The 16,523-nt window shown below is 42.7% G+C and overlaps 1 protein-coding gene across 5 annotated transcripts in view; it reads left to right on the top strand.

Moving 5' to 3' along the window:
• Positions 1-16,523, top strand: part of LOC138572668 (single-stranded DNA-binding protein 3-like) — a 1,217,622-nt gene that overhangs the window by 884,130 nt on the left and 316,969 nt on the right. The window lies entirely within an intron of this gene.

Genomic DNA, 16,523 nt, shown 5'->3' on the forward strand with positions numbered 1-16,523 from the left:
AGTGAGGAAAGGAAGGATTCCTTTGAGGAGGTGTAGTTGAAAGTGGTCTTTCTTGGCATAATACTGGATGTGAGGGGGGAGGAAGGAAAGACAGGAGCCAAAGATCACACCAAGGTTTCTGGCTTCAGATAAATGAGAAAGGGAAGAGCCCATAGAGAATGGCCATAATGAGGGGAAAAAAGAGGGAGCAAGAGTCCTGATTGTATTTATTTATTTATTTATTTATAACGCACTGAATAGCCTGTGGGCATCAGGGGGCACCTAGACACAAAGGACAACAAATGAGGCTGGGACATGAGGCCAGGTAGGGTGTGGGGTGGATTAGCTAAAACAGTGCAGCCTTTAAATTCTTCCTGAATTCAGGAAATTATTTTCCCGTCTCATCTTTCCAGGAAGGGAGTTCCACAGCTGGGTTGCATGGGCTGGAAATGACCTACCCAAGCCTCTTGTCCATTTAAAAATGGGACAGGATTCCAGGGCCTTGTTATAGAAATCTGCCAGGGACGCAGTGAGTTATCGCTGTTTTCAAGTAAGACGGGGCGTTGCCATAGAGGCAGTGGTGGACGATGGTGCATGTTTTAAAACTGATGCGGGCCACTATAGACAGCCAGTGCAGGTTTTTCCGCTGTTTGGATGTCTGCTCCTTCCACGAGATCCTTTTGATGATGCGTAAAGTGGTGGTCAGTCATAATATCGAAAATAAAATGTCAAATTACAGTAAATTCGAGAAAAGAAATGTCGCAAAAAAAATTTGAATTCTTTATTTTTTTATTTATATTTTTTTGGGGTTCGGCATGTAAAAACAAAAGGTAAAAACAAAAAAAAAGGGAGGGGTTGGGAGGAACCCCCCATTTCGAATAAAAAAGTATTAAAAAAGAAATTTGATTTTTTTTTTTTTTTTTTTTTACTTTTCTTTTCTCGATTTTATGACTTTCGACATTTTTGGAGTCGATATTATGACTATAAACAGCGTAAAGCATCATTTTGTATGTGCTGGTATTTCTTTTGTCTGGATATGCTAGCCCAGAGAAGTAGATCATTGCAGTAGTTCAGCCTAAGTAAGATGATTGACCGGGCTATTGTGGCTGTGTTTTCTTCAGTGAGGAAAGATCGAATATTCCTTAGAAGGCAAAGATGGTAGTTACAATTTCTGCTCACTATTTTTGTATGTTCTTCCGAGTCCAGGGACGCTTCCAAGATGACGCCTAAGGTTTTAACATTTGTCTGGGTAAGTATCCTGATTTGATTGATGGTGAAAGTATCGTAGCTGGTACTGAGCTTACTCCTGGCTTGGTGCGAGCCAATGGTGAGTAGCTTTGATTTCCCCCCATTGATACACATCCAGTTCTCAGTCATCCATAACTGAACCTGATTGAAAATCGAGAGGAATTTGGCTGAGTCTTTGGGGTAGTCTCCACTGAATTCATTGACTAACTGTGTGTTGTCCGCATAGTTGATAAAGTGAGTGCCCATGCTCTTCAATAGGGCACAGAGTTGCTGAATGTACATATTAAACAATATGGATGAGAAGCTGGCTCCCTGTGGGAGCCCACAAGGGATGGTTGAGTGAGGAGAAAGGGCGTTGCCCCAGTGTACTCTAGAGACACGGTGGGTCAAGAAAGATTGAACCATTCGGTAGCATCCTTGGAGAAATTTCCTGTAGATTCTAGAGTGTATAGAAGGTGCTGGTGGTCGAGCAAATCAAAGGCCGCCGAGAGGTCCAAAAGGACCAGAAGGCCTGCTTTGCCCTTCTCTATAATCCCTAGCATGTGTGATTGAAGGTCTATTTAGTTGAATGTGTTTTTATTGGCATTTATGAAGTTACATTTGGGTACAATCAATCGTATTTTTCTCATTGCTGTTCAAATTCACAACCATTGCTTACATTAACATATCAACTCAACTTGATTACAAACCAGAAAGAAAGAAAAAACCAAAACAGCCATCTTCACATAGCGGTGGAGGGTCATTACTAGTGTCTTCGCAGCTCCTGTTATTGGGGGTTTGTTGGGTTTGTGTCCCTTTTTTCTAGGGGGGGGAATAGTTGCAGGGGGAATAAATTCCATTTGTAATATCCACAGTTTTAATACGTTCTACTTGTCGGTAATGTATGTATTCAAGGAAGTTTATCATCAAACGGGTGGAATGTCCCAAATCAACATTTTTCCAAGTGTCCTATGCAACATTCGTATCTTCCTCAGTTCTGTGATTGAAGGTCTATAAGTGCCATTTCGGTACTGTGGGCTGATTTAAAGCCTGACTGCCCCACATGTAAGATGTTGTTTTCGACATGGGTTTGTAACTGAGATGTAGCAACTTTATACAGGACCTTAAGGAGAAAGTGGCAGTTAGTTATGGGCCTAAGGTTTGCCAGATCTCTAGAGTCATGGCCAATCTGTTTGGGGAGCGGAGTGACTGTAACAACCTTGATGGCTGTAGGGATGCACTTATCCTGAAAAGATTATTTAACAAACCGTGTCAAAAAAGGAGCAGAGGGGGAGCTGTGCTCTAGGATAATTTTAGGTGGCAGCAGATTTTCAACAGAGGAGGTAGGTTTCATGTTGGAGAGTATTCTCTCCATCTCGGGTAAGTTGGTTGAATTTAGGGCAAATTTGGGTGAGCTCGGGGTGTCCCTAGGGGGCGCCCTAAGGTTCCAGGTGGAATTAGTGCTGTTTTGCGCCATCAGGACTTGGTTCCTTGGTTTATACCGCCTGCACCATCCTGCAACCCTCCTATGAGGGGGCATAGGATGTGGCCTGGGCAGCAGGATTTTCTAATGACTTAAGGACTTGAAAGACTTTCCTTGTTTTTGTTTGGGGCTTCTTCTATGTGGGCATTGAGAAAATTCTTTTGAGTTTCTACGATCTTGGCTCTATAGGTTTTATCCATGGCTTTCCATGCTTCTTTATTTTCCGTAGATGGTAGTTTAAGCCATATAGCTTCGAGTGATTGTTTTGACATATTCAGGGCGGATAGTTCAGGTATGAACCATTCTTGGTGTCTAGGATTAGCCCGAACGAGTTTGGATCTTATAGGGGCAATGTGATCAGCCAATGTGACCTACCAATGGGTAGTATCACAGTCTTGCTGGCGTTGAGGCAGAGCTCATTGGAGGCACACCAGGATTGGATGGCAGACAAGCAGTCAGGAATGATGGAGGAAATAAGGAGAAGGGAGGATCAGAGGGTAGTTTGAAGAAAAGTTTTGTGTCATCTGCATAACATTGGAGTTGGGGGAGAAAGTAGAATTTAGGTGTGCAAACAGAGCAAGATAGATGTTAAAGAGCCTGGGGGAAATGTTGGAGCTCTGGGGAACCCCACATGTAGAGATAGAGGTGGGAGAGGCGAAAGAGCCCAGGATAACGTGGGAGAGACAATCAGTGAGGAAGGCAGTCGGAGGTGAGCCAGTCCAGTTCCTGCTGTGATATACCAAGGGTATAGTAGAGCTGCTTTGTGAGGATGGAGTGGTTGACCGTATCAAATGCAGAGGAGAGATCACGTAGAATGATAACAGCTGAAGTTTGAATCAAAAGATGCAAGCAGTTATTCACGGGTGTTCAGGAGAGCAGTTTCCGTGCCTCTGGATGCTCAGAATCCAGGCTGATGGTTGTGTAGGCAACCAACACGCTCAGTGTGTTGGGGGGGAAGACCAGCTTCTCCAAGAGTTTCCCAAGGAAGGGAGTGATAGAGCTGGGGTGGTAGTTAGCCAGACACAAGAGGTCAGTGGAAAGTTTACTCAGTAGGGGGCGCAAAAGAGTGTGCTTGAGGAAAGAGGGTAAAGTCCCAGTAGCAAAGGAGTGATTGCAGAAATCAGCAAGTGCGGGGGCAAGAGAGACAATATTGTCCTTGATAGTTCTGGAAGAACGGGGGAATACCTGTTTGGAGGAGACCTTCATAGAGCGGACAACTCTAGTGACCTCCTTGGCAATGACAGGAGAAAAGGAGGAGAGAAAAGCAGAGGGGGGGAATGGGAGGCCACGTGTGGCAGGGGGGTGGATGGGAGCAGAGGGAGAGGGAAGAGCGTGCTGAGGATTTCCTGTGTTTTTGGAGTGAAGTGTGTGGCCAGTGCATTGCAGAGGGCCTGAGAGGGAAGAGATCAGGTGGAGACTATGGAAGGGTTGGCTAGTTCCTTGCATTGAATGTGTTCCTTGTTACTGAATTTATTTAATTTAAATGAGAAAGTAAAGTAACTCATCGCTATCCCTAATCTAGGTGTTTTCGTTACCTAACCCAAACTAACTCGGGTTCCCGCCAGACGTTGATGAGTCACCAAAATAATGACTGTCCTCTTTCCAACTCTAATCTGCTTTGTCCCTACCAATATTAAAAATAAAAAAGACAAAAGTACAGGAAAATGACTTCCTTCTCCTGTTCACTGCTTCTCAGCAATAGTTACTTTAATAGTCAATCCTTAAGTAGTTCTTAGTAACGACTTAAATCAATTCACAAAGTTCCAAAATAGGGTTTTCTAATCTTTCTCACTTGGTTTTAACTCTTTGCTTCTCCTTCCTAAAAGGCTTGTGCTCCCCTCTTGGCATAGGGCACTCTTTTTATGCTTTCCTGGTTTACTGTCCAGTTTTTCCCCTGCTGGGCCAGTCAACAACACTCTCCTGGCTTGGTCTAGTCAACAACACTCTTGATAAACGTCCCAGTTTCTTGACACTTCCTCTTGTTATCAAAATACAAAGGCTTCTTCCAACAAAGATTATCACTAGGTTTATACACTCCACTGTGACTGGGACAAGTATGATTATGCCAGTGGTGATTCTCACTTAGTTCTTCTTTAGCATTACTGGCAGGAGTATGCTTGGACCAGTAATGATTGACATTGGGTTTCTACTTGGGCCAGTTATGTTTGTTACATACTTTTCTCACATCAATATAATTGGGACCAGTATAATTGGGCCAGTAATAAGCTACTCTTGACTCTTAACTCTTTACATTCACTGTGACAAGTATGATTCTAACACCAGTTCTCCCTCCTCGTTCTCCCGCCGTCCCTGTTACCTTTTCTTCTGGAGTTTTGCATCACTGGGCCTGTTCGCAAGGCGAGACATTTTCTTCCTCTTGTCGCAATGGCGTCTGTATTATCTCGACTCTTTTGGTTCCTTGGCATATGTTTTGCAGTGGCTAAGTTGCAGCGGACCTGGCACTATTTCCAGACTGCAGAGTCCACCCATCCAGGATCACGCCACCACTTGCGACTGCTTTGCACCTTAGGGTTTCTCTCTCCCTGGTCTCTCCTGGTGCTGGCTCTGTACATCAGTAGCATGCCAGCTGATTGCCTCCCTGGTTTGCAGGACTTCCCAGTTTCGCTCAGATCTCACCACAATGTTGGTTTGAATCTCCTTGGCTTCCCTCTCTGTCCAATGTCCCTTCTCTTTTTATTACACTTTGCTGGGCCATCCCCAGCAAAGGATTATAGTGCTCTTTTCCTTTCTGTTAAATGCTCTCTATACCTCATATATTCTTCTTCCTCACAGTATTCCACACAGTAGTCACACCAACTATGCAGATGACACCCAAGTCCTTATCCCTCTCACAGGCTGCTACGATCAAGATTCTAAACTCCTGAATAACATCTATCTCGAAATCCAGGCGTGGATGGCTAACAATAGCCTATGCCTTAATGATAAGACCGAGCTCCTAATTGTCAGCACTCAGGCTCGTCTAAACAAGCTCGACCATAGGTATACAACCTTCAACATTGACGGCAACCCAATCAAGGTCTCAAATGAAATAAAAACACTGGGGGTCTATCTTGACTCTACACTGTCCCTCAAGAAACAAGTCAGTTTGGTAGCATGCTCTACAGCCTATGCCAATAAGTTAATCTACAGCGGCAAAGCCTATCTGTCTACCAACAGCTGCCTAACGCTAGCCAGAGCACTTGCACTGTCGAAAATGAACTATTGCAACACACTCTTTCTAGGTTCCTCCGAACCTAATCTAAACAGACTCCAGGTCCTGCAAAATAACTCATTAAGAGCAGCACTTAGTTTACCTAGATCCAGCCACATTTCTACTGTCAGGCGCAACGCCAATTGGCTTTCAGTTTGTGACAGAATCACTCTTCGCACCCTAGTAATCGCACACAAGTGCCTTGCGAACACTGCACCTAAATATCTTTCTGACAAAATCTGCAAACATCATTCAGCCTGCACCACCAGATCCACCCTTTCTCACTGCCTCACAGTACCTAGGTTCTACCTAAAAACCGCTGGAGGAGCAAGCTTCACAGTCCAAGCTGCTAAATGCTCGAACTCCATACCCACTGCTCTTAGACAAGAGCCCTCCCTTCAGGTATTCAAATCTGGAATTAAGCACTGGCTGAACAACAAGCCTCTCCAATAAGGCCCCCGGGCTGTATCTGCTCGTGCCCAGCTCCTATTCTGTATCTTCACTTGATTGCACTTCTGACTTGGTTATGTTGTATATGCTTCATGCCTCCTGACCTTCTGTAACCACAGATCCGGCCAACTTCAACTGTACTTCCATTGTTTTCCATGTATGTAACTCACAAGTCTTTTCCAGCGCCCAGTTACCTCAGAGTTCGGTGCGCAATATAAATAATAAACAAATACAAATACAAAAAAGTATTGTCCACCCAAGACAGGTGAGTGATCAGTATCACACCATCACTCTTCTTCACTATATTGCCCATTCCAGATAGTGAGCAACCAGCATTACTCCTTCACTCTTCTTCTTTGCAGTATTGATGGCTTTAAGACACAATAACAAACAGTGGTTTGATCTTCCTTGCCCTTCTGAAGCTTGGGTGGTGTTGATGGTCCATGAGTGAGTAACTCTGGGAACTCCTGGATGGAACGGTAGTTCTTGCCCCCAAGGGGGGGGGGGTGAGGGGAGTCTCAGGTGTGTTCCTGCTTGCCTCTACCCCTAAGGAGGCTATCGCACGGCAGGCTCACCTCCCTAGCATCACAAGGAAAGGCCCCCCCCCTTGGGAGAAGTGACTGAATCCTGTGATTCATCAGTGTTCACTGTAAGGAAAGATAGCTCGGATCAAAGAATCGTTTAAGGATGCATTGATAGACTGACTCAAGGTATTGCTATAGCGCACCAATCCCATTAGTTGGTCCATGGGCGCTACATTGGCAAGAGCGGAGACGAGGGATTTCAAACCCTGTGTTGTGCAGATGTTCTGAAGGATGTCTTGGATTATGCTGAAGGCTCATAAGTCAGTGAGTGCCTCCTGTTAAGAATAATTAATTGTTTTGTGATGGCGCATTGTTAGGGTTTCCGTTCTTGGGATGGCATTATATGACTACTAGACATCTCTTTTAGGGTCCATTTGTATTGCATTATCATCGCATTTCAAAATGTAACAATGGAAAATATAAATGTAATTGAATAATTCTCTTACTTCTGGACTATCCATTGATCCCAATGAAGGCAGAACACAATTAGAAGTAGGAATTACCTTTTTTAAATCTCTAAAATGAATTTTCTTTAAGGCTGTCCGTTACATCATAAAAAAGATTTTAGTGCTGAGAAGGTTGCTCTTTTATGCAATTAGACATCTTTGTATAATTTCCCTAGACTAGGTGCAACTCTAAAGACCTTTAGAGATGGCAAGATGGATCTGGGCCAATGGTAGTTAAATGCATGCCGGTTCAAGTAATGGTTCCTTGAGCTCTACAAGATAAGGCAACTGAACTGCTCTCTGTAATTCCCATTAAATACAGACAGTTACGTGTGGGCTTTTTGTTAACCCCTATTTGGATCATAGTAGTTTTCAATATATAGGAATTACAAGGCATATGCACTCCTTGCTCCAGAGATTGCAGAATGGATGAATTCAAAATCAAAAGTATGAAAAAAGCACAAGAGTAGCAAAAAAGAGGTTTGTTTAACCTTCGTTGACCTTCGATTCTTCGCTGTTCTTTTCTAACACATGCTTATATTTTTTCTTTCTGTCGCTAGAACAGTGATGCAAGATGTGTGCATATTATGCCCCTCTGGTCGTGCCGTAAAATCTGAATTCTAGGTACCCAGAGCCCAGAATGCAGAAGCTTGCCTTATTTTGGGGGTTTAAAAACGTACAAATGTATTCCTCTTGCTCTTCTTCCGTTGGCCACGAGTAGGCGGGAGGCTCAAGTTCAAATTGTCCCTCCCAGCACTGAAGACTTTGCACAAAGAGGTCCCATGTTATCATCCAAAGGAGGTTACGAAGCGTCCCTGTTCAAGTTCTCAAGCTGGTGAATGTGCTTTGATTCTTTCAACCAAGATTGAAAAACTCCACTGTAGAAGAGATGGAGTTTTCTGGCATAGTTTTCCCCTCAACTGTAATTTTCTGCCTGTAGAAACTGTGAAGGAAGGTAGTCTGGAGGCAACGAAGATACCCTTAAGCTCCCTTTTTTAATAGTCAATATGCTGCTTTTTGTCATCACATTGTGCTAGGATCATCTTGTGGGAAAACCAGCGCCGAGTGCAGCTCAACTCTGACAAGCCTGCCCTTAGTGTGCCCACTCTTATTCATGTAGATGTTTTGCTGAACGCCTCATGTTGCCCTTTCGCCATGTCAGGGCACTTTTGCTTGGAGGTGGACTTGCGACATGCTTGGAAGTGCTCAGCCCTGAATCTGTTGGTCTCTTAGTTTAATGGTCTGAATATGGACTTTCTGATTTAATGACAAGTTAGAAGACTTATAGGGGTGGCTGATGCAGTATGGAACCACTGGGCACCTATCTCATCAGGTATAATACTGCATAGGGTGTTGAGCCTGCTGATGCAGGTTCGAATCCGGTAGGGCCAACTCCGCCTTTCATCCTTCCCAGGTCTATAAATTGAGTATCACACAGTGGGTGATGATGTCAACTGTTATTATACCTCTTTGATGCCCTCAGGGGAGCTAGTGCTATATTAAAACTGTTGTTATTTTGATAGGGTTACTCTGTATAGGCAGCCCTTTCCACTGCCCCTTCACTGCACTTGACATATAGTTGGCATCATAGTTATGTCAGCGACCCTAAGGGATCTAAGTGAGCTTCACACTGTTCTGTGCTGTTCTGTGCTTGACCAAGAGCCTTTAGGACTACTTATTTTGTGGTTTGTGGGTGAACATTGAGCTAGTGAATGGAGGGTTTGTGGTTGGTGTACCATGTGGGGTTGTTGGGGTAATTACTGGACTTGACTGCTTTGTTGGAATGAGCGTGCATATTTCAGATTTTTTTTTCTGGTATTGTTTGAGTAGGACATTTTCTGTTACTAAAATGTCCACATTATGGTTGTGGCATTGAAGGGAAATAATCCATTTGCATAGTTGGCTGAAGTCGACTGCATGTGTTCTGTTAGATGACTTGAGAAATAGATGATACCGTTTGTTAAGGCTGCAGTCTTTTCATAGATAAATAGTGCGAGCTTCTAAGAGAGTGCACCCAGAACTCAACTTCGGTATCAGTCATGGACCTGCGTTATGAACAAGGGCATATTATTGTTTTAACTGGAGACCATGACAAGTGACTCGGAATGTCCTCCAGTTTCCAAAGAATTTGCCCAAAAGGCAGGTGGCATATGCACCTTTGGTAAGAATGAGAAAGAATTGGGACTTTGTTGCCGGAAATGTATAGACACGTTGTTTGTTTTTTTTTAAACTCTAGCCGGGCCTTTTTTTTGAGTCTCCAACAACCAAAACTAGATTGGAGAAAGTTATGTTTTTCCAATGAGGACGAAAAAGAGAACGGCACGCAATTTGAAAACGAACCAGTACCGCGACTCCAGGAGTTTGATTAGTCAGAATGATAAGATATTTGGGATGGGTTCTGCCCATCACCAGCGAAGGGCAAGATTGTCACCATGCATTGAAACATTTAAATTTGGATTAGGATCCATGGACAACTCTCTCTGGGCTGCTTCTTTGATATCAGCCAGTTATGGGGTGTATTATTGAGTGAATCAATACATTGCAAGATGGCCATTCTTTTAGATCCAGAATCTCTGGATTTTTATACTTGTGAGAAGCAAGAATTTTGATGTCTGGAATTTTAAATTTGAATTTGAGGGCTTAAACTGGAATATCTCCTGAATTCTTTAGACCATTAAATGATATACTTGGCAGACCATGTGGCAACAACCCAAAGTCTTATTATGTGTTATATCATGCTACTATTGGTTTGAACAGTGAGTTAAGTTATTTTGTGTACAGCTGTCTCCCAGCAAAAGCAGTGTTAACATGTAAAGGTTATGCTGCTAACATCTGCATTATTTATGATTGGTTTAGCATTCTTGTTTAATGCATTAATCACAGGAAAGAACATAATAAAAAGTACAACAAAAAATGAAGTGCATACTCCTTTCCTTATTGCAATAAAGTGTGCCTCATTTTGCCATATATACTGTATGGAAATTTCACATGTGAGAGGCTATGAGTACCAGTTATTGGGTAATAAAACCTATTAGCACATGGAAATCGTTTTTGAATTCTCAGCCAATTAGAATGGTCACAGTGCAGTCAATAACTACTACTATCGACTGAATTCTAAACCTGGTGACTTAAAAAGCAGACAGCAAAACAATAATGCAATTTCCTGCAAGATGTCTTTCAACAAGACACTGCCTCTGAAAGACCATCTTTTTTCACTGCAGCAACCTATTTAGCACACCAGCAGGAAAGCTAAAACATGTTAAAGGTTTTCACTTTCTTATAGAGAACAGTTTACATTTGCATGATCCGTAATACATGCTCATGTTAAAACTGCTCCAGTTTAACCAAGTTTGCAATTGAAATGCTTAACGTCTGAAGACGGGCTTGCTATTCAAATACTACAAAATAAAACCACAATTAATTTACTAGTTCAGTCTGTCCATTTACTTTCTCATTATTAAACAAATGTTTTTTACTCCAGCAGCAAAGCTCCAAAACATGTATTGCTACTACCATTATGTGTTAATAGCCTTATAGACCTCAGGGATGGTTAATTATCGCTTGGAATAATGACCCTTCCCCAACTCATGGCCCTTTGCTTTGCCTCGGATCATATCGCAGGTTAATGACCCCACCAAGTTAACAACCCCTCCATTGGTCTATTTGGCTATATTATTGCAGCACTTAAAATGGATTTGAAACCATATATAAAAGGGCAATATTGTCATGTACTCAAAAAAAGAAAGAAGCTCACTTATGTGTACATTTAATTGGAAAAATGTTATAGAAATGTAATGTGTTATTGTATTGAAACAATTTAATATCATCCAATATTAGTACTATACAAAAGCTAGTGCTGAGAAACCAACAGCCATCACATTCTCTGCTTGATTCTACTTATAATTGTAACAATAATTGGATCTAGAGACTGATACTCCTCTGCTCAAACCACTCACTAATAAAAAATAATTGATTGATCAATAAACAAATACTGAATACATTGGTGTGTTGTTGCTGAATGGACCAATGACAACAGACTCGAAGTCCCATACCGATCCTGACACAAGATAAACGTTATTTTTTTATTGTCTGATGTGCATATCACTCGTGAACTCTGGTGAAGAGTATTTTGTTTTGGAAGAATAATTCTAACAGCTCTGGAACACAAAATCTAACACAACTAGTAATTTGTCAGTCTCGGTATTTAATAGTGTGATCATATTTTGTGTCTTCTATGAAATAATATTGTACATAGATCACATTCCCTGTTTCAACATCTGCATTTCAAAACAGTAATATTAAAAAGTAAATATCTCTTTTCCTTTACATTCCTTTAATTATAAGTTCTATGTCTTCACATGTTCACCGAAGACTGATTAACAATTAAAGATTTTCTCATTGAAACTACCTTCATTACCCCACCCTCGAGAGATTAACTGACCTGGTACAAAAACAGGCTCTTTCCCCAACAAAGAGGTTGTGTTTTCACCACACGCCCAGCATCTAATTCAGCAAGCGATCATCAACTGATCTTCACCCAACAGAGGGTAGTTTTCACAAGTGTTCCTATACGGGAGGACGTTTTTGTTCAGGTGAAAAGACAGATCTTAAAATCCTGCTTTTTTGTGTGGTCCTGTTTGGTTTTGCATGGAATACGAGCAGTCTTTTCAGAGACAGAAAAGTAGATGATGTCTTCCTGGCTTACGACTGGCGATTGTATTTATGGTTCATTTCATAATGTCAATATATTGGAATGTGCATCGTGGCCACATGTTCCAAGATAATCCTGACAGGCAGCAGGAGCCAGTGAAGGCTACACAGAATCAATATGATGGCTACACATTTGTTTTGGTTATGAGGCTTTTTGAAATATCCACAGGTCTGTCAATTCGTTTTGAATGAACCCTTCATGAAGAATAATGCAGTAACCGAGCGGTGACACAATGATGACATGTGCAATGGTTGCTAGGTGACATTGGACTTGGAAAGAATTGACTTTTCGAAGAGTAGTGAAAAGGTGATTCGTTTAATTCCATGGACAAAAGCCATTTCAAATGGCAACCTCCATTATATAGTCTTATATTTTGTTTGTTTTATGTACAGGAATAGGATTATTTTGTCTCGCAAGGTTTTGGATCCTGCAAGGAGGCCTCTGGTTGGTGCAGTAATGCTCAACCAATGTCATGCCACCTACATTTTGATTATTTGGAAAAGATTAATTAGGAGGTTGGGAGTTTCACATATTACCGCAAGAGATCATTAATAGCCGCATATCATAGTGGTAGGTATACAAACCTACATGGAGAGTGTCATCAAGGGGTTTAACATAAATACTGAATGAAATCGGTGACCGGTCTGAACCTTGCTGTACTCAAGGGTTCAAAGGAGTATTAGTCATTGAGGAGAAAATTAAAACCTTTATGCAAGTCTGCACCATCTCCCCAGGAAATGCAATCTATCTGCATGTCATTGTAGTATGTATGGAATACCCCTTTGAGACTAAGTATGCCATTGTGGGGGCCGAGTGATCAATATATGTACTCTCTATGATCTGTAATCGGATTTATCGAGTGGTATTCCTGAAGATGAAGGAATGGTCAAAGTGAAACTCGGCTTTCCACACAAGTGAATATTTGTGGGAAGAGCTCCCACACACCACATTGAGTCTAGTGCAGAATTATTAGTCCGGGTTTACCGGACTTACTACACCCCATGTTTTCAGTCCGTCCACTCAAAGTACAGTGGATTGAAAGATATTTACATATCTGCTGGTTTTCCTGAACATCTGGTGTGTTTGGGGCTCTAGAAGGCCCTACTTTGAGACCCCTCGCATGGGCGTTGAATATTCCCAAGAGTAGGGATGGGTTAATATGACAAATGATGCCCTGCTACTTCATTGGCACTTACTATAAATATAGATAAGTGTACCATTCACTCTCTAGTTATACATCCAGTGGTGTCCACATTAATGCAATGGTGAACGCCTTAAGTAGGACCCCCCTGGAGTTGCAGGTGCTCGTTTCTTAGTGTCCTTTGAATTTGCTCAGGGTGGTGATGGCTGGTGGAATGAGAGATTGTTCTAATGTGAGGATATATGGAAATACATTATTTAGATTTGCTTGTGTAGCAGAGTGGGTTTCAGAGCTGTTAATCAGTGTTTGGTCTGCATGGCAGATGGTATGGGAGGGAGGTGTGGAGAGCCAGAGGCAGGATGTGTATACTCTACATGGTTCACTGATTTTTATTAAAGCAATATTATAATGCCTAGCTTTCCCTATCACTATGGGTGATCCCTACCTATCTTCCAAGGTACTAACCAATCATATGTTATGTCAAAGCCCAAAAAGAAAGTCTGCTGTCCTCACTAACCTGTCTGATCCTACCACTGTGAAAACTAACTTCTAACCGGAGACCAACTCCCTTCTCCTGAGGGTACTTCCAGTACCAGTCAACAGTGTTCTTAATACACCATTCTTAAATAGTCTCTTTTGACTTCATGGATTAGTCTTTGTAATTCTTGGAAGGGACTACTGACTATTCCCGGGTCCTTAGAAAAAACATGTTTGGCGATCTTTTGTAAGATCCTTTATCCCGGTTGTTGATTTCAACGTATTCTTGGTTTTGATTATTATACTGACAGCCTTTTTCTCGAGCATGATTATGATTCTGTTCATTCTGGCCTACTTGACATGACACACTTTTCAATTTTTTAGTTCTTCTGAACTCTGATTCATAAGCTTCTTTCTCTTTACTATTCTGTATTTCGTATAGAGAATGATGACTGTTTTCCTCTTTTTCCAGGGTATTATTATCCATTGTTCCTGTATCTTGAAATTTAGATTATCAGAATTAGTTTCTCTTGAGTCACAATCTTTAATGTTTATTATCTTCTGATTTTAAATGTGTCTCATCACTTCTACTAAGAAAAGTTGCTTGCACAATATAACCATCCAGCGGGTCCTCCCATAACTCGCATTCCCTTAAAGTATACTGGAGAACATCCTCAGGAGTCTCATACGTCTGGGCCCTCTGCCTGGTATTGTCTTGTCATCAGCGTCTCTGTCAGCATTCTGTGTTTCAGGTTCCCTTCTCCCTGTACATTCTCTCGGTGGGGGCTGGATGCCGTAGTGAAATGTCTCCCCAGTGGTGTCTGCAATGTTTTGGGGACCGGCTGTCCATCACGGTCCTTCCATGGTCTCTCCACCACCTATCTCCGGGCTCCTGCCCTTTTGGTTCCTTCCTCTTGGAATTCTCCATAGTGTTGGTGTTTCGCTTTGCGGCGTCAAGCGAATTTGAAACTTGTGGTGCCTCCTAAACTATGCACCTCTCCCTCTGTGGTTGTTAAGTAGGCTGAGGTCCTCCCGCATCTACATGTGACTTTCTCTCTCTCCAGATCTCTCTCCCTGGGTGCGACGTAGCTTGGCGTCTTCCCATGCCTATGTGTCGATTTCTCTCTCTCCTGGTCTCTCTCCCGGGGTGTTACATAGCTCGGATTATTCCCATACCTACATGTGGCTTTCTCTCTCTCCAGGTCTCTCTCCCTGGGTGTTAGACAGCTCAGAGTCTTCCTGTGCCTACATATGGCTGTCTCTCAGCTGTTCTCTCACCCGGTCTCTCTCGTCAGGTGTTGCAGAGTCTGCATTCTTCAATGTATTTGTCCCAGTGGATTGGACGTTTTGATGTAAAGGGACCTGTTCTTCTTGAAGATAATGTTTATGGAGTGTTTCTACGTCCCAGTCATGATCCTTAGTAGTTTCTAGCTTTGTATGGCATCTCATGTAGGCCATGGTATGCACAGCAGTAGGGAGTTCCTCACAGGAACGTTAGTTCTTGTCCCCAAAGGGAGAGTCTCTTCCGGTGAGGTCCCACTTGCCTCGACCCCTAGGTAGGGTGTTGGGAGTGGGCTCACCTCCCTAGACTTGCAGGGGGGCGGGGGCGCTCCCTTGGGGGGAGAAGGGAAAAGTTCCTTCAATTTGTGTGAGAGGGTAGAGGAAGACTGTTTGTGCAAATGTTGGGGGCATCTGAGGTAATGGTGGGATCAATACACTAGAATCATGAACATATATATTGATTTTCTGTGAGCCAGGTTACAAATATACCTGATGGTGCAAGGTAGATTTGGAACTTGTGTGATAAAATTGAGGGGTTCTTTCACTTAGACATGGGTGCACGTCTAAGTGGTGGCTTTTTTAGCAGCCCAGCTTGCTATGGACCAGTGTGTTAATCAGATCATAGCTTAGTTGAAGGTAGGTTGAGAAGGATTTTGCGCATATCAGTCTGGTGAGAGTAGGCAGAGGTGGCAGTCCAGCAGAAGAAGGTGGAAATGTCATTGCCAAAGTAATCCCCTGTGTTATGGCTAAAGAGATGGGTTAATGGGGTCAAGAGGAAAAGGGAAGGGGTGCTAAACGGCTTTGGTTTCAGTGGAGGGGTTTATCATTGGGCAGCACATTGCCATTAGGTATCGGATGGCAGAGATGCAGCTGGCAATCACACTTCAAGTCAAGGAATGAAGGAGATGGAGCGCCTAGAGACCATGAAAATGGCAGCAGTGCGCGGTATAAATCAACGGTACACAGTCTATACCCAGAGGCGTAGCTAGGATTGTCTAACAAGGGGGGCCTGCAGCTAATGCAGTCAGGCCCACGGCAGTGGCATTAACATCTGTAAATGCCCACGCAGTGCTGCTAGTTAGGTAGGCATTTACAGATTTAGGTGGGCCTTGCCCGCTCAGGCCCTACCCTGTTGATGCCTCTGTCTATCCCTAGTTAACTCTTCCCTTGTATATATCCAGTCCTATTCCCGGAGACTCTTTTTTTTTTAACCAATTGCAGAGACTGGACCAAAATGTCTTTAGTACATTCAAGCTCTTCTCACTTTACTACGTCTATCCATCCATCCATCCATCCATCCATAATGGCACTTCTGGGATTGCTGTAGATTTAAAGCAACATACAGTGAATTCGCCAAGAGACGCAACAATATTTTTTAAGTACATGGTAAATTCCATAAGACTAACCCTTAATGAAACCAAACCCAATTCTGTCTGACCATACTTGACCCGGGACTGGCATCTAAATGTATTTCTTCATGCCCTCCTCTCAGGAGGCCTGGTCCAGCCCGCCCTCTTTACTGTTTGCTGCCAC

This window comes from Ambystoma mexicanum, chromosome 1p, assembly GCF_040938575.1.
Source record: "Ambystoma mexicanum isolate Mex_15411 chromosome 1p, UKY_AmexF1_1, whole genome shotgun sequence".
NCBI classification, from domain to species: Eukaryota; Metazoa; Chordata; class Amphibia; order Caudata; family Ambystomatidae; genus Ambystoma; species Ambystoma mexicanum.